Source organism: Panulirus ornatus, chromosome 20, assembly GCF_036320965.1.
Source record: "Panulirus ornatus isolate Po-2019 chromosome 20, ASM3632096v1, whole genome shotgun sequence".
NCBI classification, from domain to species: domain Eukaryota; kingdom Metazoa; phylum Arthropoda; class Malacostraca; order Decapoda; family Palinuridae; genus Panulirus; species Panulirus ornatus.
In genome coordinates, this window is record NC_092243.1 from 22,309,776 (window position 1) to 22,334,202 (window position 24,427).

The following is a 24,427-nucleotide window of genomic DNA, read 5'->3' on the forward strand; positions in this document are numbered from 1 at the left end:
CTCTGTATTGGCGTGTCCCACATGGCTTCAAAATAAGCTCACTATTTTTCTGGTTCACACTTGACGATTCCTTTGGGGTTTAGCTTTGCCCAAGGAGCTTCACTGCCTTGCTTTAGTAAGGGACTTACAATCTAGCTTGTGCTTATGTTTCTATTGAGGACTTTTCTCAATGCTGGCGGCAGATGATTGTATTGGGGTTCGTGGAGCCCACAAGACTTCAAAGTAAAGCTTCAGTTTTGAGCTTTTCTCCTGGTTGTTGATAGATTATCTAATTTGGTTTAGGTATAGACTAGTGAGCTTTAAAGTTTGTCTCTTTAGTTTGGAACTTTTGTCCTGGATCATTCAGACATTTACTTTGGGGTTTATCGTAGTCCAAAGGTTTCAAAATAAAGTTTTTCTTTGTGCCTTTTGTTGTGGCTGTCGTTAGATGATTCACGTACGGATTTACTTGGCCTAAGGGGCTTCGAATTAAAGCCTGACTTTTGGAACTTTGTTCTGTCTTTCGCCCAGATATTCTGAAAAAATAGTTTTGTTTCTGGCAAGCGTCTGACGATATTGGTTTTCGACTTGGTGGCTTCAAAGTAACATTTCAGATTATGAATATTATTTTTTTTTCCGACGCCAGATGATTATGTTCTGGTTTGGAGTAATGTATCGGGCTTGAAAATAAAGCTTTAGCTTTTTCCTTTTTTTGTCAGGTGTTAAACGTTTCACTTGGGGTTTTCCGTTGCAGAAAGGGCTTCAGTATAAAGCTTATTCTTGGACTTTAAATCTTGTTTGGCCATATGTTTCTTTTAGGTTTACGCTTGGTTCATGAAGTTTCAAAATGAAGCTTCTCTCAAGAACTTTTGTTAACGCTGGCGCCATACGACTATATTAGGGTTTGGTGTACCCCACGTACGTTCAAATTATAGTTTTAGCTTTGGACATTTCTTCTGTTTGCCGTCATATGATTCTCTTAGGATTTTGGGTGGACAAGAAAGCTTCAATATTCTGCTTTATTTTGGATTTTGCTCTGGCTCCGAGAACGATTTGCTTGGTGGCTTTCTTGGTGCAAATGGCTTTAAGAAAAACTTCTTTTTTTTTTTTTTTGGCTTTCACTAGACGATTCTATTGAGGCCTTACCTAACACAAGGGGCCTCAGAGTGAAACTTCAGTTCTCGACATGTGTTCTGGTTGACGACAGATTATTCTATTAGGATTTTGGGGTAAACCGAAGAGCTCCAAAATCTAGTTTCAGTTTCGAACTTTTGTTCTGGGTCTACCAGACGATTTCCTTTGGGTTTTCGTGGTCCTAAAGGATTCAAAGTAAAGCTTTTCTTTTTGACTATTCATGTGGCTGTCATTAGACAATTTTATTGTCGTTTTCCGTGGAGCAATGGGCTTCTCAATAATGTTTCCCTTTGGGACTATTGTTTTGGCTGGCGCCAGACAATTCTATTGGGGTTTGGCCTAGCCCGGAGGTATTGAATGTAAAGTTTCATTTTGGTAATTTTATTCTGACTAGCGTCAGAGGATTTTCTTTGTGTTTGACGTGGCCCATGCTAGCTTCAAAGTTAAGATTTCGTTTGGAGCTTCTCTTCATGCCGCGGTAAATGTTGCTATTGTTGTTTAGTCTGAATTACGTGATTCAAAGTAACGCATCAGTTTGGGCTATTTTTTTTGCTAGCGTCAGTGTTTTCATTGGGTTTTAGCGTGGTCTAGGGGGCAACAAAGTAAATCATCAATTTGTAATTCTTTTTTTTTCTGGTTAATAGTAGAAGAATCTGTTAAGTTTTTTCGTGCCCCACGGGTTTCCAAGTAAATTTTTTGTTATTTTTTTTTCCTAGCTGGCTCCAGCCGATTCCTTTAGGGCTTTGTTCCACTCTCAGGGCTTCAAAGTAAAACATCAGGTTGAGACTCTTGTTATTCCTCAAAAAATTATTCCCCTTGGGTTTCGCATGGTCCACGAGTAATGAAACTGAAGCTTTTCTTTGGGACATTAATTTTGGACGGCGGCAGGCGATTCTATTGTGGTTTCGTGCGGCCACGCTTGTATTAAAGTAATGGTTCCCTTTGTACCTTTTCTATCAAGTGACGCCAGTCGATGTGTCTAGAAATTTGGCGAGGTCCAATGGGCTTTTAAGTAAAGTGTCACTCTTGGAGTTTTCTTCAGACCCTGCAAGAGTCGATTCTACTCTGGATTGGTGTGGACCACTGGGCTAGAAAGTAAAGCTTCAAAATAGGCTTTTGTGTCGGACTTTTGTTTACGCTGGCGCCAAAGGATTGTATTGCGGTTTGGCGTTGTCTAGGGGCCTTCAGATTCGAGATTCAGCTTGGGACTTTTCTTCAGCTTGCCGTCAGATGATCTATTTGGATTTCGAGTTAACAAGAGAGCTTCAATATTTACCTTTAGCATGGGGCTTTTGTTTTGGCTCTGAAAATGATTCGCTTGGGGTTTATCGTGGTCCAAGTGCCTTTTGAATAAAGATTTTATTTTTCAGTATTTTTTTGTTTCTTTTGGGGGTCGGGGGGTCGGGGGGGGGGGGGGGGGGGGGCTTTCGCTGACGACTCTCTTGTATTCTTATGTAGCCAAAGTGGCTTCAAAGTAAAGATTCTGTTTTGGACTTTTGTTCTCATTCACGACAAATGATTAAAGTAGAACTGAGGAATGACCCGGAAGCTTCATAATCTAGTTTCAGTTTCGGACGTTCGTTCTAGCTCCGCCAGACAAATCGCTTTAGGATTTGCGAGATTAAAAAGCATTTAATGAAAATCTTTTCTTTTTACGTTTCCTTTTTTGGCTTTAGAAATTGATTAAATTGAGGTATTACGTAACCCAAGGGGCTTCAAATTAATGCTTCAGTTTTGAACTTTTGTTCTGGTTGATAACGGATGAATCTATTAGGATTTGGGAGTGACAGTTCTATTATAGTCATATGTAGCCAAAGTGGCTTCAAAGTAAAGATTCAGTTTTGGACTTTTGTTCTGGTTGTCGACAAATGATTAAATTAGGATTGGGGAGTGACCCCGAAGCTTCATAATTTAGTTTCAATTTCGTACTTTAGTTTTGGCTCCGCCAGACGATTCCCTTTGGGATTTTCGTGATTAAAAGGGATTTAATGAAATTTTCTTTTTTGGGGGAAGGGGGGGTTAGCTAGACGATTAAATTGTGGTCTTACGTAGCCCAAGGGGCTTAGATTAATGCATTAGTTTTGAACTTTTGTTCTGGTTGATGACATATGAATCTATTAGGATTTGGGAGTAACCTAGAGAGCTTCAAACTGTAGTTTCAGTTTCGGACTTTTATTTTGGCTCCGCCAGACGATTCCCTTTGGGATTTTCGTGGTCCAAGGGGCTTGAAAGTAAATTTTTTTTTTTCACTATTTTTGTGGAGGTCTCTAGATAATTCTATTGTGATTTTGCGTGGCCCAAGGGGCTTCAAAATAAAGATTCCGTTTGGAGCTTTTGTTCTGGCTGGAGCCAGACGATTCTATTGGGGTTTGGCGTAGCCGGGTGGGCTTGAAAAAAAACTTCAGTTTGGAATTTTGTTCTGACTGGCGTCGGAGAATTTTATTCGTGTTTAACGTGGACCATGCTGGCTTCAAAGTTAAGCGTTAGTTTGTTACTTCTATTACTCCCATGGAAACCAATTCTATTGTGGTTTAGCATGACTTAGGGGTTTCAAAGAAAAGCATCAGTTTAGACTATTCTTTCTGGCTAGCAGCAAAGTTTTTCATTGGTTTTTGGCGTAGTTCAAGGGGCTGCAGAACAAAGCTTTAGTTTTTATATTTTTTCTCAAATTAGTAGTACACGAATCGTTTAAGTTTTTTCATGGACCACGGCTTTGTAAGTGAAATTTCAGTTTGTTTTTTCCTAACTGGATCCAGCCAATTCCCGTATGGTTAGGTTAGGTTTCCCTTAGGGCTTCAAAGTAAAGCATCAGTTTGAGACACGTTTTCTGGCTCCAAAAATGATTCCATTCGGGTTTCGCGTCGTCCACGAGTACTGAAATTAAAGCTTTTCTTAAGGAGTTTAGTTTTAGCTGGCGGCACTCGATTTTATTGTGGTTTCGCGAGGCCACCCTTGGTTTAAAGAAATGGTTCTCTTTGAACATTTTTTTTTTTTTGAGCAGCGACAGCCGATTGTTTTGTAGTTTAGCGAGTCCCACAGGGCTTTTAAGCAAAGTGTCACTTTGGGAGTTTTCTTTTGATCCTGCAAGAGACGATTCTACTCTGGATTGGTGTGGCCCACGGGCTTTCAAAGTAAACCTACACTTTTTTCTTTTTCAGGCTCGCACCAGACGATTCCCTTGGAGTTTAGCTTTCCCCAAAGGTCTTCAATGCATACCTTTAGTAAGGGAATTTTAATCTGGCTTACGCTTATCATTCTATTGCTGTTTGGCTCGGCTCACAAAGATTGAAAGTGAAGCTTCGTTTTGGGATTTTTCTCAATGCTTGCGGCAGACCATTGTACTGGGGTTTAGCGTAGCTCAGTGATTCAAAGTAAAGCTTCAAATTGGAGCTAACCTTCTCGTTGATTATTCTATTAGGTTTAGAGGTAGACTAGAGAGCTTCAAAGTTCAGCTTCAGTTTGGAACTTTTGTTCTGGATCATCCGGCCGTTTCCCTTCGGATTTGTCGAGGTCCAAGGGGTTTCAAAATAGAGCTTTTCTTTGTGACGTTTGTTCTAGCTATCGTTAGACGGTTCAAGTTTGGTATTATATGGCCTATAGGGCTTTGAAATAAAGCTACCGTTTGGGAATTTTTGTCTATCTTTCGCCAGATGATTGTACTGAGCTTTGGCGTAGCCCAGATAGCTTGAAAAAGAAGGTTAAGTTGGTGGGTTTTGCTCTGGCCAGCATCAGACGATATCATTGGTTTTCGACGTGGTCCATGGTGGCTTCAAAGTAGCGGATCAGATTGTTAAAGTTAAATTTCCGGCGCCATATGATTGTATTGTGATTTGGCATAATATGCTGGGCTTGAAAGTAAAGGTAAATTTATTTTTTTCAGGCTGGTGTCAAATGATTTAATTGGGGCTTTCAGTAGCGCAAAGGGCTTCAAAGTAAAGATTTTTTCTTGGACTTTTAGTCTTCCTTGCGAAATAATTTTTTTTTGTGGTTCCGATTGGTAAATGAAGCTTAGAAATGCAGCTTCTCGGTCGGACTTTTCGTAACGCTGGAGTAACAGGATTGTATTGCTGCTCGGCGTAGTCCACGGGTCTTCAAAGTAAAGCTTCAACTTACAATATTTTTCAGGTACCGTCAGATGATTCTATTTGGATATCGGATTAACAAGGTAGCTTCAATTTTTAGTAAGGGGCTTTTGTTCTGGCTCCGAAGACGATTAACATGAGGTTTGTCGTGGATCAAGTGGCTTTTTAGTAAAATTTTTCGTTATATATATATATATATATATATATATATATATATATATATATATATATATATATATATATATATATATATATATATATATATATATATATATATATATATATATATATATATATTTTTTTTTTTTTTTCTTTTTTTATTATACTTTGTCGCTGTCTCCCGCGTTTGCGAGGTAGCGCAAGGAAACAGACGAAACAAATGGCCCCCCCCCCCATACACATGTATATACATACGTCCACACACGCAAATATACATACCTACACAGCTTTCCATGGTTTACCCCAGACGCTTCACATGCCTTGATTCAATCCACTGACAGCACGTCAACCCCGGTATACCACATCGCTCCAATTCACTCTATTCCTTGCCCTCCTTTCACCCTCCTGCATGTTCAGGCCCCGATCATACAAAATCTTTTTCACTCCATCTTTCCACCTCCAATTTGGTCTCCCTCTTCTCCTCGTTCCCTCCACCTCCGACACATATATCCTCTTGGTCAATCTTTCCTCACTCATTCTCTCCATGTGCCCAAACCACTTCTAAACACCCTCTTCTGCTCTCTCAACCACGCTCTTTTTATTTCCACACATCTCTCTTACCCTTACGTTACTCACTCGATCAAACCACCTCACACCACACATTGTCCTCAAACATCTCATTTCCAGCACATCCATCCTCCTGCGCACAACTTTATCCATAGCCCACGCCTCGCAACCATACAACATTGTTGGAACCACTATTCCTTCGAACATACCCATTTTTGCTTTCCGAGATAATGTTCTCGACTTCCAGACATTCTTCAAGGCCCCCAGAATTTTCGCCCCCTCCCCCACCCTATGATCCACTTCCGCTTCCATGGTTCCATCCGCTGCCAGATCCACTCCCAGATATCTAAAACACTTCACTTCCTCCAGTTTTTCTCCATTCAAACTCACCTCCCAATTGACTTGACCCTCAACCCTACTGTACCTAATAACCTTGCTCTTATTCACATTTACTCTTAACTTTCTTCTTCCACACACTTTACTAAACTCAGTCACCAGCTTCTGCAGTTTCTCACATGAATCAGCCACCAGCGCTGTATCATCAGCGAACAACAACGGACTCACTTCCCAAGCTCTCTCACCCCCAACAGACTTCATACTTGCCCCTCTTTCCAAAACTCTTGCATTTACCTCCCTAACAACCCCATCCATAAACAAATTAAACAACCATGGAGACATCACACACCCCTGCCGCAAACCTACATTCACTGAGAACCAATCATTTTCCTCTCTTCCTACACGTACACATGCCTTACATCCTCGATAAAAACTTTTCACTGCCTCTAACAACTTGCCTCCCACACCATATATTCTTAATACCTTCCACAGAGCATCTCTATCAACTCTATCATATGCCTTCTCCAGATCCATAAATGCTACATACAAATCCATTTGCTTTTCTAAGTATTTCTCACATACATTCTTCAAAGCAAACACCTGATCCACACATCCTCTACCACTTCTGAAACCACACTGCTCTTCCCCGATCTGATGCTCTGTACATGCCTTCACCCTCTCAATCAATACCCTCCCATATAATTTACCAGGAATACTCAACAAACTTATACCTCTGTAATTTGAGCACTCACTCTTATCCCCTTTGCCTTTGTACAATGGCACTATGCACGCATTCCGCCAATCCTCAGGCACCTCACCATGAGTCATACATACATTAAATAACCTTACCAACCAGTCCACAATACAGTCACCCCCTTTTTTAATAAATTCCACTGCAATACCATCCAAACCTGCTGCCTTGCCGGCTTTCATCTTCCGCAAAGCTTTCACTACCTCTTCTCTGTTTACCAAATCATTTTCCCTAACCCTCTCACTTTGCACACCACCTCGACCAAAACACCCTATATCTGCCACTCTATCATCAAACACATTCAACAAACCTTCAAAATACTCACTCCATCTCCTTTTCACATCACCACTACTTGTTATCACCTCCCCATTTGCGCCCTTCACTGAAGTTCCCATTTGCTCCCTTGTCTTACGCACTTTATTTACCTCCTTCCAGAACATCTTTTTATTCTCCCTAAAATTTACTGATAGCTCTCTCACCCCAACTCTCATTTGCCCTTTTTTTCACCTCTTGCACCTTTCTCTTGACCTCCTGTCTCTTTCTTTTATACATCTCCCACTCAATTGCATTTTTTCCCTGCAAAAATCGTCCAAATGCCTCTCTCTTCTCTTTCACTAATACTCTTACTTCTTCATCCCACTACTCACTACCCTTTCTAATCAACCCACCTCCCACTCTTCTCATGCCACAAGCATCTTTTGCGCAATCCATCACTGATTCCCTAAATACATCCCATTCCTCCCCCACTCCCCTTACTTCCATTGTTCTCACCTTTTTCCATTCTGTACTCAGTCTCTCCTGGTACTTCCTCACACAGGTCTCCTTCCCAAGCTCACTTACTCTCACCACCCTCTACACCCCAACATTCACTCTTCTTTTCTGAAAACACATACAAATCTTCACCTTAGCCTCCACAAGATAATGATCAGACATCCCTCCAGTTGCACCTCTCAGCACATTAACATCCAAAAGTCTCTCTTTCGCACGCCTGTCAATTAACACGTAATCCAATAACGCTCTCTGGCCATCTCTCCTACTTACATAAGTATACTTATGTATATCTCGCTTTTTAAACCAGGTATTCCGAATCATCAGTCCTTTTTCAGCACATAAATCTACAAGCTCTTCACCATTTCCATTTACAACACTGAACACCCCATGTACACCAATTATTCCCTCAACTGCCACATTACTCACCTTTGCATTCAAATCACCCATCACTATAACCCGGTCTCGTGCATCAAAACCACTAACATACTCATTCAGCTGCTCCCAAAACACTTGCCTCTCATGATCTTTCTTCTCATGCCCAGGTGCATATGCACCAATAATCACCCACCTCTCTCCATTAACTTTCAGTTTTACCCATATTAATCGAGAATTTACTTTCTTACATTCTATCACATACTCCCACAACTCCTGTTTCAGGAGTATTGCTACTCCTTCCCTTGCTCTTGTCCTCTCACTAACCCCTGACTTTACTCCCCAGACATTCCCAAACCACTCTTCCCCTTTACCCTTGAGCTTAGTTTCACTCAGAGCCAGAACATCCAGGTTCCTTTCCTCAAACATACTACCTATCTCTCCTTTTTCACATCTTGGTTACATCCACACACATTTAGGCACCCCACTCTGAGCCTTCGAGGAGGATGAGCACTCCCCGCGTGACTCCTTCTTCTGTTTCCCATTTTAGAAAGTTAATATATATATATATATATATATATATATATATATATATATATATATATTTATCTATTTTGCTTTGTTGCTGTCTCCCGCGTTTCCGAGGTAGCGCAAGGAAACAGACGAAAGAAATGGCCCAGCCCACCCACATACACATGTATATACATACACGTCCACACACGCAAATTTACATACCTATACATCTCAATGCACACATATATATACACACACAGACATATACATATATGGACATGTATATAATTCTTACCGTCTGCCTTTATTTGTTCCCATCGCCACCTCGCCACACATGGAATAACAACCCCCTCCCCCCTCATGTGTGCGAGGTACCGCTAGGAAAAGACATCAAAGGACCCATTCCTTCACACTCAGCCTCTAGCTGTCATGTAATAATGCCCGAAACCACAGCTCCCTTTCCACATCCAGGCCCCACAGAACTTCCATGGTTTACCCCAGACGCTTCACATGCCCTGATTCAATCCATTGAAAGCCCGTCGACCCCGGTATACTACATCGATCCAATTCACTCTATTCCTTGCCCGCCCTTTCACCTTCCTGCATGTACAGGCCCCAATCAATCAAAATCTTTTTCACTCCATCTTTCCACCTCAAATTTGGTCTCCCATTTCTCATTCCCTCCACCTCCGACACATATATCCTCTTGGGCAATCTTTCCCTACTCATTCTCTCCATGTGCCCAAACCATCTCAAAACACCCTCTTCTGCTCTCTCAACGAAGCTCTTTTTATTTCCACACATCTCTCTTACCCTTACATTGCTTACTCGATCAAACCACCTCACACCATATACTGTCCTCAAACATCTCATTTCCAGCACATCCACTCTCCTACGCACAACTCTATCCATAGCACACGCCGCGCAACCAAACAACATACATATATATATATATATATATATATGGGAGCGGGGGGCTGGAAATCCTTCCCTCTCATTTTCAATTTTCCAAAAGAAAGGAACAGAGAAGGGGGCTAAGTGAGGATATTTCCTTAAAGGCTCAGTCCTCTGTTCATAATGCTACCTCGCTAACGCGGCAAATAGCGAATAGTATGAAAAAAAAAAAAAAAAAATATATATATATATATATATATATATATATATATATATATATATACGAATAAAGTGTATATGAACGCGCACCTTCATAGAACATACAAAGCTCCATCAGCCAGGATCAAACCTGGGACCCCTTGTGCAAGAGGCAGGCATGCTAACCGCTAGGCTACGGGACTGTATAATAGGAAACAACTATTCGAAGTACTAAGTACTCGGATACCCTTCGTCTCACTATGGTGAGCAACGGGGTCTATCGGTTGTTTCCGAACAGAACACACACATATATATATATATATATATATATATATATATATATATATATATATATATATATATATATATATATATATATATATATATATATATATACATACCTACAAAGCTTTCCATGGTTTACCCCGGACGCTTCACATGCCCTGATTCAATCCACTGACAGCACGTCAACCCCGGTATACCACATCGATCCAATTCACTCTATTCCTTGCCTTCCTTTCACCCTCCTGCATGTTCAGGCCCCGATCATACAAAATCTTTTTCACTCCATCTTTCCACCTCCAATTTGGTCTCTCACTTCTCCTCGATCCCTCCACCTCCGACACATATATCCTCTTGGTCAATCTTTCCTCACTCATTCTCTCCATGTGCCCAAACCACTTCAAAACACCCTCTTCTGCTCTCTCAACCACGCTCTTTTTATTTCCACACATCTCTCTTACCCTTACGTTACTTACTCGATCAAACCACCTCACACCACATATTGTCCTCAAACATCTCATTTCCAGCACATCCACCCTCCTGCGCACAACTGTATCCATAGCCCACGCCTCGCAACCATACAAAATTGTTGGAACCACTATTCCTTCAAACATACCCATTTTTGCTTTCCGAGATAATGTTCTCGACTTCCACACATTCTTGAAGGCTCCCAGATTTTCGCCCCCTCCCCCACCCTATGATCCACTTCCGCTTCCATGGTTCCATCCGCTGCCAGATCCACTCCCAGATATCTAAAACACTTTACTTCCTCCAGTTTTTCTCCATTCAAACTTACCTCCCAATTGACTTGACCCTCAACCCTACTGTACCTAATAACCTTGCTCTTATTCACATTTACTCTTAACTTTCTTCTTTCACACACTTTACCAAACTCAGTCACCAGCTTTTGCAGTTTCTCACATGAATCAGCCACCAGCGCTGTATCATCAGCGAACAACAACTGACTCATGTATATATATATATATATATATATATATATATATATATATATATATATATATATATATATATATATATATATATATATATATATATATATATATATATATCCCTGGGGATAGGGGAGAAAGAATACTTCCCACGTATTCCCTGCGTGTCGTAGAAGGCGACTAAAAGGGGAGGGAGCGGGGGGCTGGAAATCCTCCCCTCTCAATTTTTTTTAATTTTCCAAAAGAAGGAACAAAGAAGGGGGCCAGGTGAGGATATTCCCTCAGTGGCCCAGTTCTCTGTTCTTAACGCTACCTCGCTAACGCGGGAAATGGCGAATAGTTTAAAAAAAAAAAAAAAAAATATATATATATATATATATATATATATATATATATATATATATATATGTATATATATATATATATATATATATATATATATATATATATATATATATATATATATATATGTATATATATATATATATATATATATATATATATATATATATATATATATATATATATATATATATATATATATATATATATATATATATATATATATATATATACATATATATATATATATATATATATATATATATTTTTTTTTTTTTTTTTTAAACTATTCGCCATTTCCCGCGTTAGCGAGGTAGCATTAAGAACAGAGGACTGGGCCTTTGAGGGAATACCCTCACCTGGCCCAATTCTCTGTTCCTTCTTTTGGAAAAAAAAAAAAAAAAAATATATATATATATATATATATATATATATATATATATATATATATATATATATATATATATATATATATATATATATATATATAGGCCCAGTCCTCTGTTCTTAACGCTACCTCGCTATCGCGGGAAATGGCGAATAGTATGAAAAAAAAAAAAAAAAAAATATATATATATATATATATATATATATATATATATATATATATATATATGTAGATATATATATATATATATATATATATATATATATATATATATATATATATATATATATATATATATATATATATATATATATATAAATATATATATATATATATATATTATATATATATATATATATATATATATATATATATATATATATATATATATATATATATATATATATATATATATATATATATATATATATATATATATATATATATATATATATAATATATATATATATATATATATATATATATATATATATATATATATATATATATATATATATATATATATATATACATGTGATTGTCCATGGACAATCACGTTCACCAAATGGCGTCCTAGCTTCGTCTCTTCGATGCATATCAACTGACTGTTATATTTCTGTCTTGTGTCTCCCTGATGATGTGATTATTACACGAAAGTGCACTTGGGAACTTTTTGTGTTTCATTTTCCCCGTGGACTCATAGGAATATATTTTTTTTTTTTTTTTTTTGCTTTGTCGCTGTCTCCCGCGTTTGTGAAGTAGCGCAAGGAAACAGACGAAAGAAATGGCCCAACCCACCCCCATACACATGTATATACATACGTCCACACACGCAAATATACATACCTACACAGCTTTCCATGGTTTACCCCAGACGCTTCACATGCCCCGATTCAATCCACTGACAGCACGTCAACCCCGGTATACCACATCGCTCCAATTCACTCTATTCCTTGCACGCCTTTCACCCTCCTGCATGTTCAGGCCCCGATCACACAAAATCTTTCTCACTCCATCTTTCCACCTCCAATTTGGTCTCCCTCTTCTCCTCGTTCCCTCCACCTCCGACACATATATCCTCTTGGTCAATCTTTCCTCACTCATTCTCTCCATGTGCCCAAACCATTTCAAAACACCCTATTCTGCTCTCTCAACCACGCTCTTTTTATTTCCACACATCTCTCTTACCCTTACGTTACTCACTCGATCAAACCACCTCACACCACACATTGTCCTCAAACATCTCATTTCCAGCACATCCATCCTCCTGCGCACAACTCTATCCATAGCCCACGCCTCGCAACCATACAACATTGTTGGAACCACTATTCCTTCAAACATACCCATTTTTGCTTTCCGAGATAATGTTCTCGACTTCCCCACATTCTTCAAGGCTCCCAGAATTTTCGCCCCCTCCCCCACCCTATGATCCACTTCCGCTTCCATGGTTCCATCCGCTGCCAGATCAACTCCCAGATATCTAAAACACTTCACTTCCTCCAGTTTTTCTCCATTCAAACTCACATCCCAATTGACTTGACCCTCAACCCTACTGTACCTAATAACCTTGCTCTTATTCACATTTACTCTTAACTTTCTTCTTTCACACACTTTACCAAACTCAGTCACCAGCTTCTGCAGTTTCTCACATGAATCAGCCACCAGCGCTGTATCATCAGAGAACAACAACTGACTCACTTCCCAAGCTCTCTCATCCCCAACAGACTTCATACTCGCCCCTCTTTCCAAAACTCGTTCATTCACCTCCCTAACAACCCCAACCATAAACAAATTAAACAACCATGGAGACATCACACACCCCTGCCGCAAACCTACATTCACTGAGAACCAATCACTTTCCTCTCTTCCTACACGTACACATGCCTTACATCCTCGATAAAAACTTTTCACTGCTTCTAACAACTTGCCTCCCACACCATATATTCTTAATACCTTCCACAGAGCATCTCTATCAACTCTTATCATATGCCTTTTCCAGATCCATAAATGCTACATACAGATCCATTTGCTTTTCTAAGTATTTCACACATACATTCTTCAAAGCAAAAACCTGATCCACACATCCTCTACCACTTCTGAAACCACACTTCTCTTCCCCAATCTGATGCTCTGTACATGCCTTCACCCTCTCAATCAATACCCTCCCATATAATTTACCAGGAATACTCAACAAACTTATACCTCTGTAATTTGAGCACTCACTCTTATCCCCTTTGCCTTTGTACAATGGCACTATGCACGCATTCCGCCAATCCTCAGGCACCTCACCGTGAGTCATACATACATTAAATAACCTTACCACCCAGTCAACAACACAGTCATCCCCTTTTTTTTAATAAATTCCACTGCAATACCATCCAAACCTGCTGCCTTGCCGGCTTTCATCTTCCGCAAAGCTTTCACTACCTCTTCTCTGTTTACCAAATCATTTTCCCTAACCCTCTCACTTTGCACACCACCTCGACCAAAACACCCTATATCTGCCACTCTATCATCAAACACATACAACAAACCTTCAAAATACTCACTCCATCTCCTTCTCACATCACCACTACTTGTTATCACCTCCCCATTTGCGCCCTTCACTGAAATTCCCATTTGCTCCCTTGTCTTACGCACTTTATTTACCTCCTTCCAGAACATCTTTTTATTCTCCCTAAAATTTAATGATACTCTCTCACCCCAACTCTCATTTGCCCTTTTTTTCACCTCTTGCACCTTTCTCTTGACCTCCTGTCTCTTTCTTATATACGTCTCCCACTGAACTGTATTTTAATCCCTGCAAAAACCGTCCAAATGCCTCTCTCTTCTCTTTCACTAATACTCTTACTTCTTCATCCCACCACTCACTACCCTTTCTAATCAACCCACTTCCACTCTTTTCATGCCACAAGCATCTTTTGCGCAATCCATCACTGATTCCCTAAATACATCCCATTCCTCCCCCACTCCCCTTACTTCCATTGTTCTCACCTTTTTCCATTCTGTACTCAGTCTCTCCTGGTACTTCCTCACACAAGTCTCCTTCCCAAGCTCACTTACTCTCACCACCCTCTTCACCCCAACATTCACTCTTTTTTTCCGAAAACCCATACAAATCTTCACCTTAGCCTCCACAAGATAATGATCAGACATCCCTCCAGTTGCACCTCTCAGCACATTAACATCCAAAACATTCCAAAGGAATATATATATATTAATATATATATATTATATTATATATATATATATATATATATATATATTATATATATATATTATATATTATATATATATATATATATATATATATATATATATATATATATATTTATATATATTTACATATATATTCGTGTGTATTCCCGGTAAACTATATGGGAGGGTATTGATTGAGAGGGTGAAGGCATGTACAAGCATCAGATTGGGGAAGGGCAGTGTGGTTTCAGAAGTGGTAGAGGATGTGTGGACCCGTTGTTTGCTTTGAAGAATATATGTGAGAATTACTTAGAAAAGCAAATGGATTTGTATGTAGCATTTATGGACCTGGAGAAGTCATATGACAGAGTTGATAGAGATGCTTTGTGGAAGGTATTAAGAATATATGGTGTGGGAGCCAAGTTGTTAGAAGCAGTGAAACGTTTTTATCGAAGATGTAAGGCATGTGTACGTGTAGGAAGAGAGAAAAGTGAATGGTTCTCAGTGAATGTAGGTTTGCGGCAGGGGTGTGTGATGTCTCCATGGCTGTTTAATTTGTTTATGGTTGGGGTTGTTAGGGAAGTGAATGCAAGAGTTCTGGAAAGAGGGGCAAGTATGCAGTCTGTTGTGGATGAGAGAGCTTGGGAAGAGAGTCAGTTTTTGTTCGTTGATGATACAGCGCTGGTGGCTGATTCATGTGAGAAACTGCAGAAGCTGGTGACTGAGTTTGGTAAAGTGTGTGAAAGAAGGAAGTTAAGAGTAAATGTTAATAAGAGCAAGGTTATTAGGTACAGTAGGGTTGAGGGTCAAGTCAATTGGGAGGTAAGTTTGAATGGAGAAAAACTGGAGGAAGTAAAGTGTTTTAGATATCTGGGATTGGATCTGGCATCGGATGGAACCATGGAAGCGGAAGTGAATCATAGGGTGGGGGAGGGGGCGAAAATTCTGGGAGCCTTGAAGAATGTTTGGAAGTCGAGAACATTATCTCGGAAAGCAAAAATGAGTATGTTTGAAGGAATATTGGTTCCAACAATGTTGTATAGTTGCGAGACGTGGGCTATTGAATACGTTCTGCGCAGGAATGTGGATGTGATGGAAATGAGATGTTTGAGGACAATATGTGGTGTGAGGTGGTATGATCGAGTAAGTAATGTAAGGGTAAGAGAGATATGAGATAATAAAAAGAGCGTGGTTGAGAGAGCAGAAGAGGGTGTTTTGAAATGGTTTGGTCACATGGAGAGAATGAGTGAGGAAAGATTGACCAAGAGGATATGTGTGTCAGAGGTGGAGGGAACGAGAAGTGGGAGACTAAATTGGAGGTGGAAAGATGGAGTGAAAAAGATTTTGTATGATCGGGGCCTGAACATGCAGGAGGGTGAAAGGCGTGCAAGGAATAGAGTGAATTGGAACGCTGTGGTATACCGGGGTCGACGTGCTGTCAATGGATTGAAGGGCATGTGAAGCGTCTGAGGTAAACCATGGAAAGTCCTGTGGGACCTGGATGTGGAAAGGGAGCTGTGTTTTCGGTGCATTATTACATGACAGCTAGAGACTGAGTGTGAATGAATGGGGCCTTTGTTGTCTTTTCCTAGCGCTACCTCGCACACATGAGTGGGAAAGGGGGTTGTTATTCCCTGTGTCGCAGGGTGGCGATGGGAATAAATAAAGGCAGACAGTATGAATTATGTACATGTGTATATATGTATATGTCTCTGTGTGTATATATTTTGTGTACATTGAGATGTATACACATGTATGTTTACATGTGTGGACGTGTAAGTTTATACATGTGTATATGGGTATGTTGGGCCATTCTTTCGTTTCCCTTTCTTTGCGCTACCTCGCTAACGCGGGAGACAGCGATAAAGCAATGAATATTGAATTATATATTTATATATTATATATATTATATTATATATATTTATATATATATATTTATATATATATATATTATATATATATATATATATATATATTCAATATTTATTGCTTTATCGCAATATTCATATTTATTGCTTTACACACGCAAATGTACATACCTATACATCTGAACGTATACTTATATATACACACACAAACATATTTCATATATACACATGTATGTAATTCATACTATCTGCCTTTATTCATTCCCATCGCCAGTCCGTCACACATGAATAAAACCCCTCCCCCTCATGTGCGCGAGGTTGCGCGAGGAAAACACAACAAAGGCCACATTCGTTCACACTCAGTCTCTAGCTGTCATGTAATAATGCACTGAAACCACAGCTACCTTTCCACATCCAGGCCCACAAGAACTTTCCGTGGTTTACCCAGACACTTCACATACTCTGGTTCTAATCCATTGACAACACGTCGACCCGGTATACCACATCGTTCCAATTCACTCTATTCCTTGCACGCTTTTCACATCCTGCATGTTCTGGCCAAGATCACTCAAAATGTTTTTCATTCCATATTTCCACCCCCAATTTGGTCTTCCACTTCTTGTTCCTTCAACCTCTGACATATATATCCTCTTTGTCAATCTTTCCTCACTCATTCTCTCCCTGTGACCAAACCATTTCAAAACACCCCCTTCTGCTCTCTCAACCACATCTTTTTATTACCACACATCTCTCTTACTCTTTTATTACCCACTCGATCAAACCACCTCACACCACATATTGTCCTCAAACATCTCATTTCCAGCACATCCACCCTCCTCGCACAACTCTATCCGTAGCCCAGGCCTTGCAACCATAAACATTGTTGGAACCACTATTCCTTCAAGCATACCCATTTTTGCTTTCCGAGATAATGTTCTCGCCTTCCACACATTCTTCAATGCCTCCAGAATTTTGGCCACCCTCCCCCACCCTATGATTCACTTCCACTTGCATGGTTCCATCCGCTGCCAAATCCACTCCCAGATATCCAAAAACTTCATTTCCTCCAGTTTTTCTCCCAAATTGATTTGTCCCTCAACCCTACTGTACCTAATAACCTTGCTCTTATTCACGTTTACTCTCAGCTTTCTTCTTCACAAACTTTACAGAACTCAGTCACGAGCTTCTGCAGTTTCTCACATGAATCACCTGCCAGTGCTGTATCATCAGCGAACAACAACTGACTCACCTCCAAGCACTCTCATCCACAACTGACTGCATTACTTGCCCCTTTTTCCAAAACTCTTGCATTCAACTCCCTAACAACCCCATCCATAAACAAATTTACTACCATGGAGACAGCACACATTTCTGCCGCAAATCTACTTTCGCTGGAGAACGAATCACTTTCCACTCTTCCTACACGTACACATATCTTACATCCTCGATAAAACCTTTTCACTGCTTCTTACAACTTGCCTCCCACACCATGTATCTTAATACCTTCCACAGAGCATCTCTATCAACTCTATCATATGCCTTCTCCAGATCTACAAATGTTACATACAAATCCATTTGCTTTTCTAATTATTTCCCACTACATATTTCAAAGCAAACACCTGATCCACACATCCTCTACCACTTCTGAAACCCACTACTCTTCCCAATCTGATGCCTGTACATGGCTTCACCGTCTCAATCAATACCCTCCCATGCAATTTCCAGGAATACTCAACAAACTTATACCTCTGTAATTTGAGCATTCACTTTCATCCCTTTGCCTTTGTACAATGGCACTATGCAAGCTTTCCGCCAATCCTGAGGCACCTCACTATGAGTCATACATAAATTAAATAACCTTACCAACCAATCAACAATACAGTCACCCCTTTTTTAATAAATTCCACTGCAATACCATCCAAACCGCTGCCTTTCTGGCATTATCTTCCGCAAAGCTTTTACTACCTCTTCTCTCTTTACCAATCATTTTCCCTAACCCTCTCAGTTTGCACAGCACCTCGACCAAAACACCCTATATCTGCTACTCTATCATTAAACACATTCAACAGACCTTCAAAATACTCACTCCATCTCCTTCTCACATCCCACTACTTGTTATTACTACCCCATTTGTCCCCTTCACTGAAGTTTCCCATTTGTTGCCTTGTCTTGCGCACTTTAATTACCTCCTTCCAAAATATTTTTTTTATTCTCCCTGAAATTTAATGATACTCTCTCATCCCAACTCTCATTTGCCCTCTTTTTCACCTCTTGCACCTTTCTCTTGACTCCTGCCTCTTTCTTTATACATATCCCAGTAATTTACTTATTTCCCCGCAAAAAATCGTCCAAATGCCTCTCTCTTCTCTTTCACTAATAATGTTACTTCTTCATCCCACCACTCACTACCCTTTCTAATCTCCCACCTCCCACGCTTCTCATGCCACAAGCATCTTTTGCGCAAGCCATCACTGCTTCCCTAAATACATCCATTGCTCTCCACTCCCCTTACGTCCTTTGTTCTCACCTTTTTCCATTCTGTTCTGAGTCTCTCCTAGTACTTCCTCACACAAGTCTCCTTCCTAAGCTCACTTACTCTCACCACTCTTTTCACCCCAACATTCTCATTTTTTCTGAAAACTTCTACATATCTTCACCTTCGCCTACACAAGATAATGATTCTATTATGGTCTTACGTAGCCCAAGGGGCTTCAAAGTAAGACTTCAGATTTGGACTTTTTGTTCTGGTTGACGACAGAAGAATCTATTAGGATTTGGAAGTGAGCCCAAAGCTTCAAAAATCAGTTTCTGTTTCGGACTTTTGTTCTGGCTCCGCCAGATGATGACCTTTGGGTTTATTGTGGTCCAAAGGGCTTGGAAGTAAAGCTTTTTTCTCTTTTATTTTTTTTTTTGATGTCGCTAACAATTCTATTGTTTTTTTGGGTGTCCCCGAGATTTCAAAATAAAGTTTCTTTTGGGATTTTTGGTGTAGCTGGCGCTAGATGATTCTATTGAGGTTTAGCGTAGCCCCGGGGGGCTTGAAAGTAAAGCTTCAGTTTGTGAATTTGTTTTCCCGGCGTCAGAGGATTTCATGCGTGTTTGGGCGTTGACCATTTCTAGCTTCAAAACTGAGCTTTAGTTTGATTCTTCTATTCAAGCCGTGGTAAAAGATTCTATTGTGGTTTAGCGTGAATTGGGGGGGTAAAAAAATAAAGCATCAGTTTGGGTTAATTTTTGAGGCTAGCGTCAGAGATTTTCATTGGGTTTTGGCTTGGTCCAGGGGTTGCAAAGTAAAGCTTCAGTTTCTAGATTTTTTCTTTGTTAGTAGGAAACGAATCTGCTGTGGTTTTTCGTGGCCCTTAGGCTTTTGCTTTGCCCTCAGGGCTTCAAAGTAAAGCATCAGTTTGAGACACTTTTCCCACTCCAAAAAAGAAACCTTCGGTTTTCGCCTGGTCCAAAGTAATGAAATTAAAGTTTTTCTTTTAAAAAATAGTTTTGGGTGGAAGCAGACGATTCTTTGGTACTTCACAAGGCCACTTGGTTTAAAGTAATAGGTTTTCTTTGGCCCTTTTCATTTGAGTGGTCCCAGCCAACTGTTCTTGATTTTACGAGGCCCATAGGACTTTTAAAATAGTGTGAAATTGGGAGTTTTCTTTGATCCTGAGGAGTTAATTCTACTCTATGGACTGGCCAAGGGCCTTCAAAGTAGAGCTTCACTATTATTTTTGGCTTGCATAGACGATTACGTTGGGATTGAGCTGCCCAAAGGACAGCTTTAGTTAGGGACTTTTTCTGGGTTACGTTTGATTCTATTGAGGTTGTCTGGCTCATAGAGATTGAAAGTGAAGCTTCTTTTGAGATTTTTCTCGTGCTGGCGAAGAAAATTTTATTGGGGTTTGGGGTAGCCCAGTGCCTTCAAAATTAAGCTTAGTTTTGGATATTTTGCTATTTTTGACGATAGATTATTCAATTAGGTTTAGGGTAGACTAGAAAACTTCAAAGTTAAGCTACAGTTTGGAACTTTTGTTTTTGGATCTTCCGTCGTTCCCTTGGGATTTGTCGTTGTTCAAAGGGCTTCAAAATAAAGCCTTTTTGTAACTATTGTGTAGCTGTTGCTAGACGGTTCACGTATGGTTTTAAGCACACCAAAGGGCTTCAAATTAAAGCTTCCCTTTTTGGAATTTTTTCTTCATTCACCAGATGATTGTACTGGGCTTTAGGGTAACTAGAAAGCTTTAAAAAAAGATTAGTTTGGGTTTTGTTCTGGCCAGCGTCAGACGATATTTTTGGTTTTCGACGTGCCATAGTGGCTTCAAAATACGTTGAAATTGTTAAATTAATTTTTCCCTTTTGCCAGATGATTCTATTGTGGTTTTGAGCAATGTACTGGCTTGAAAGAAAGCTACAGTTTTTTTTTTTTTAGGGGGGGGGGGTTTTCAAACGCTTCAGTTGGGGCTTCCGTTTCGTAAAGGGCTTAATATTATAGCTTTATTCTTTGATGTTTAATCTTGTTTGCGCAATTGTTTTTTGGGTTTCCGATTGGTTATAATTATATATATATATTATATATAATTTTAATAAAATTAATATTTTTTTTTTTTTTTTTTTTTTTATACTTTGTCGGCTCCCGCGTTTGCGGGGGTAGCGCAAGGAAACAGACAAAAAATCCCCCCCCCCCCCCAATACCATGTAATACAACGTCCACACAAAAAAAATAACATACCTACACAGCTTTCCATGGTTTACCCCGACCTTCACATCCTTGTTCAATCCACTGCAGCGTAAACCCCCGGTATACCACATGCTCCAATTCACCTATTCCTTCCCCTCCTTTCACCCCTGCAGTTCGGGCCCCCGATCAACAAAATCTTTTTCATCCATCTTTCCACCCCCAAATTTGGTCCCCCTCTTCTCCTGTTCCCTCCCCTCCGAACATATACCCTCTTGGTAAATTTTTTTCCCCCTCACTCTTTCTCTCCAGTCCCCAAACCCATTTCAAAACACCCTCTTCTGCTCTCTCAACCACGCTTTTTTATTTCCACACTCCTCTTACCCTTACTTACTTACTCGTAAACCCCCTCACACCACACATTGTCCTCAAACTCTCATTTCCCAATCCATCCCCTGCGCACAACTTACCATAGCCCACCCTCGCAACCATACAACATTGTTGGAACCCTATTCCCCCAAACATACCCCTTTTTTCTTTCCCCAGATAATGTTCTCGATTTCCCAAAATTTTCAAGGCCCCCAAAATTTTCGCCCCCTCCCCCACCCCATGTCCACTTCCCTTCCATGGTTCCATCCGCGCCCGATCCACCCCAGAAATCTAAAACACTTCACTTCCTCCCGTTTTTCTCCATTCAAATCACCTCCCAAATTGATTGACCCCCACCCCTACTGTACCCAATAAAATTGCCTTATTCACTTTACTCTTAACTTTTTTCTTCCCCACCTTTTCCAAAATCTCACCAGCTTTTGCAGTTTTCACATGAATCAGCCCAGGCGTACATCAGCGAACAAAAACACTCATTTCCCCAAACTCCTCACCCCCCAAAGACTTCATACTTTCCCTCTTTTCCCAAAAATTTGCATTTTCCTCCCCAAAAACCCCATCCATAAACAAAATTAAAACCTGGAGCATCACACACCCCTGCCCCCAAACCACATTCATAGAACCAAAATTTTCCTCTCTTCCTACACTACACTGCCTTACATCCTCGATAAAAACTTTTCATGCTTTAACAACTTCCCCCCACACCATATATTCTTAATACCTTCCCAGGCTCTCTACAACTTTCATATGCCTCTCCCGATCCAAAATGCTACTACAAACCATTTTCTTTTCTAAGATTTCTCACATACTTCTTAAAGCAAACACCGACCACCCCATCCTCTACCACTTCTGAAACCCACTGCTCTTCCCCAATCTGATGCTCTGTACATGCCTTCCCCCTCTCAATCAATCCCCTTTCCCATATAATTTTTACCAGGAATACTCAACAAATTTATACCTCTGTAATTTTGGGGCACTCACTCTTACCCCCTTTTTGCCTTTGTACAATGGCACAAACACGCATTCCGCCAATCCCAGGAAAACCTCACCATGAGCCCATACAAACTTTTAAATAACCTTACCAACCAGCCCAAAAATTACAGTCCCCCCCCCTTTTTTAATAAATTCCACGGGCAATCCACCCAAAACCCTTCTGCCTTCCCGGGCTTTCATCTTCCCAAAGTTTTTACTACCTCTTCTCTGTTTACCAAATTTTTTTCCCCTAACCCTCTCACTTTGCACACCACCTCGACCAAAACCCCCCCTATTCTGCCACTTTTCCCATCAAACACATTCAACAAACCTTCAAAATACTCATTCCATCCCCTTTTTCACTCACCCTCTTTTTACACCTCCCCATTTCGCCCTTCACTAAATTTCCCCCATTTGCCCCCTTGTTTTTACGCCCCCAAATTTACCTCCTTCCGAACATCTTTTTATTCCCCCTAAAATTTACTGATATTCTCTCCCCCCCAACTCTCATTTGCCCTTTTTTTCCCCCTCGGGCCCCTTTTCTCTTGCCCTCCTGTCTCTTTTTTTTTTAAACTTCCCCCCACCCCAATTGCATTTTTTCCCTGAAAAAATCGTCCAAATCCCTCTCTTTTCTCTTTCACTAATACTTTTTACTTCTTAAACCCCCCACTCCTACCCTTTCTAAAAAACCCACCTCCCACTCTTCTCATGCCCCCAACATCTTTTGCGCAATCCATCACTGATTCCCAAAATACACCCAAAAAATTTTCCTCCCCCACTCCCCTTACTTCCTTTGTTCTCACCTTTTTCCATTCTGTCCCCCAGCCTCTCCGGTATTTTCCCCACAAATTTCCCCTTTCCCCCAACCACTTACTCTCACCACCTTTTCACCCCAACATTCCCCCTTCTTTTCTGAAAACCCTACAAATCTTCCCCTTTACCTCCCCCAAAAAAATGATCAGACACCCCTCCATTTGCACCTCTCAGCACATTAACTCCAAAAGCTCTCTTTCGCACCCTGTCAATTAAAAACGTAATCCAAAAACGCTCTCTGGCCATCTCTCCTATTTAAACATAAGTATTTTAATGTATATCTCGTTTTTTAAACCAGGTATTCCCAATAACAGTCCTTTTTTCAGCACATAAACCCTCCCAAGCTCTTCACCATTTCCATTTCCCCAACACTGAACACCCCATGAACCAATTTTTCCCCTCAACTGCCACATTACTACCTTTGCAATTTAAATCACCCATCACTATAACCCGGTCTCGTCAAACAAAACCCTTTAAAAACTCTTTAGCTGTCCCAAAACACTTGCCTCTCATGTCTTTCTTCTCATGCCCAGGTTCAAAAGCACCAATAATCACCCACCTCTCTCCATTAACCCTTTCCAATTTTTCCCATATTAATCGAGAATTTACTTTCTTAAAATTCTATCACATCCCCCCACAACTCCTGTTTCAGGGGTATTGCTACCCTTTCCCTTCTCTTGTCCTCTCACTAACCCCTGACTTTACTCCCCAGCCCTTTCCCCAAAACCCCTCTTTCCCCTTTAAACCCCTTAGCTTGTTTCACTCAGAGCCAAAACATTTCCCGGTTCCTTTCCTCAAACCT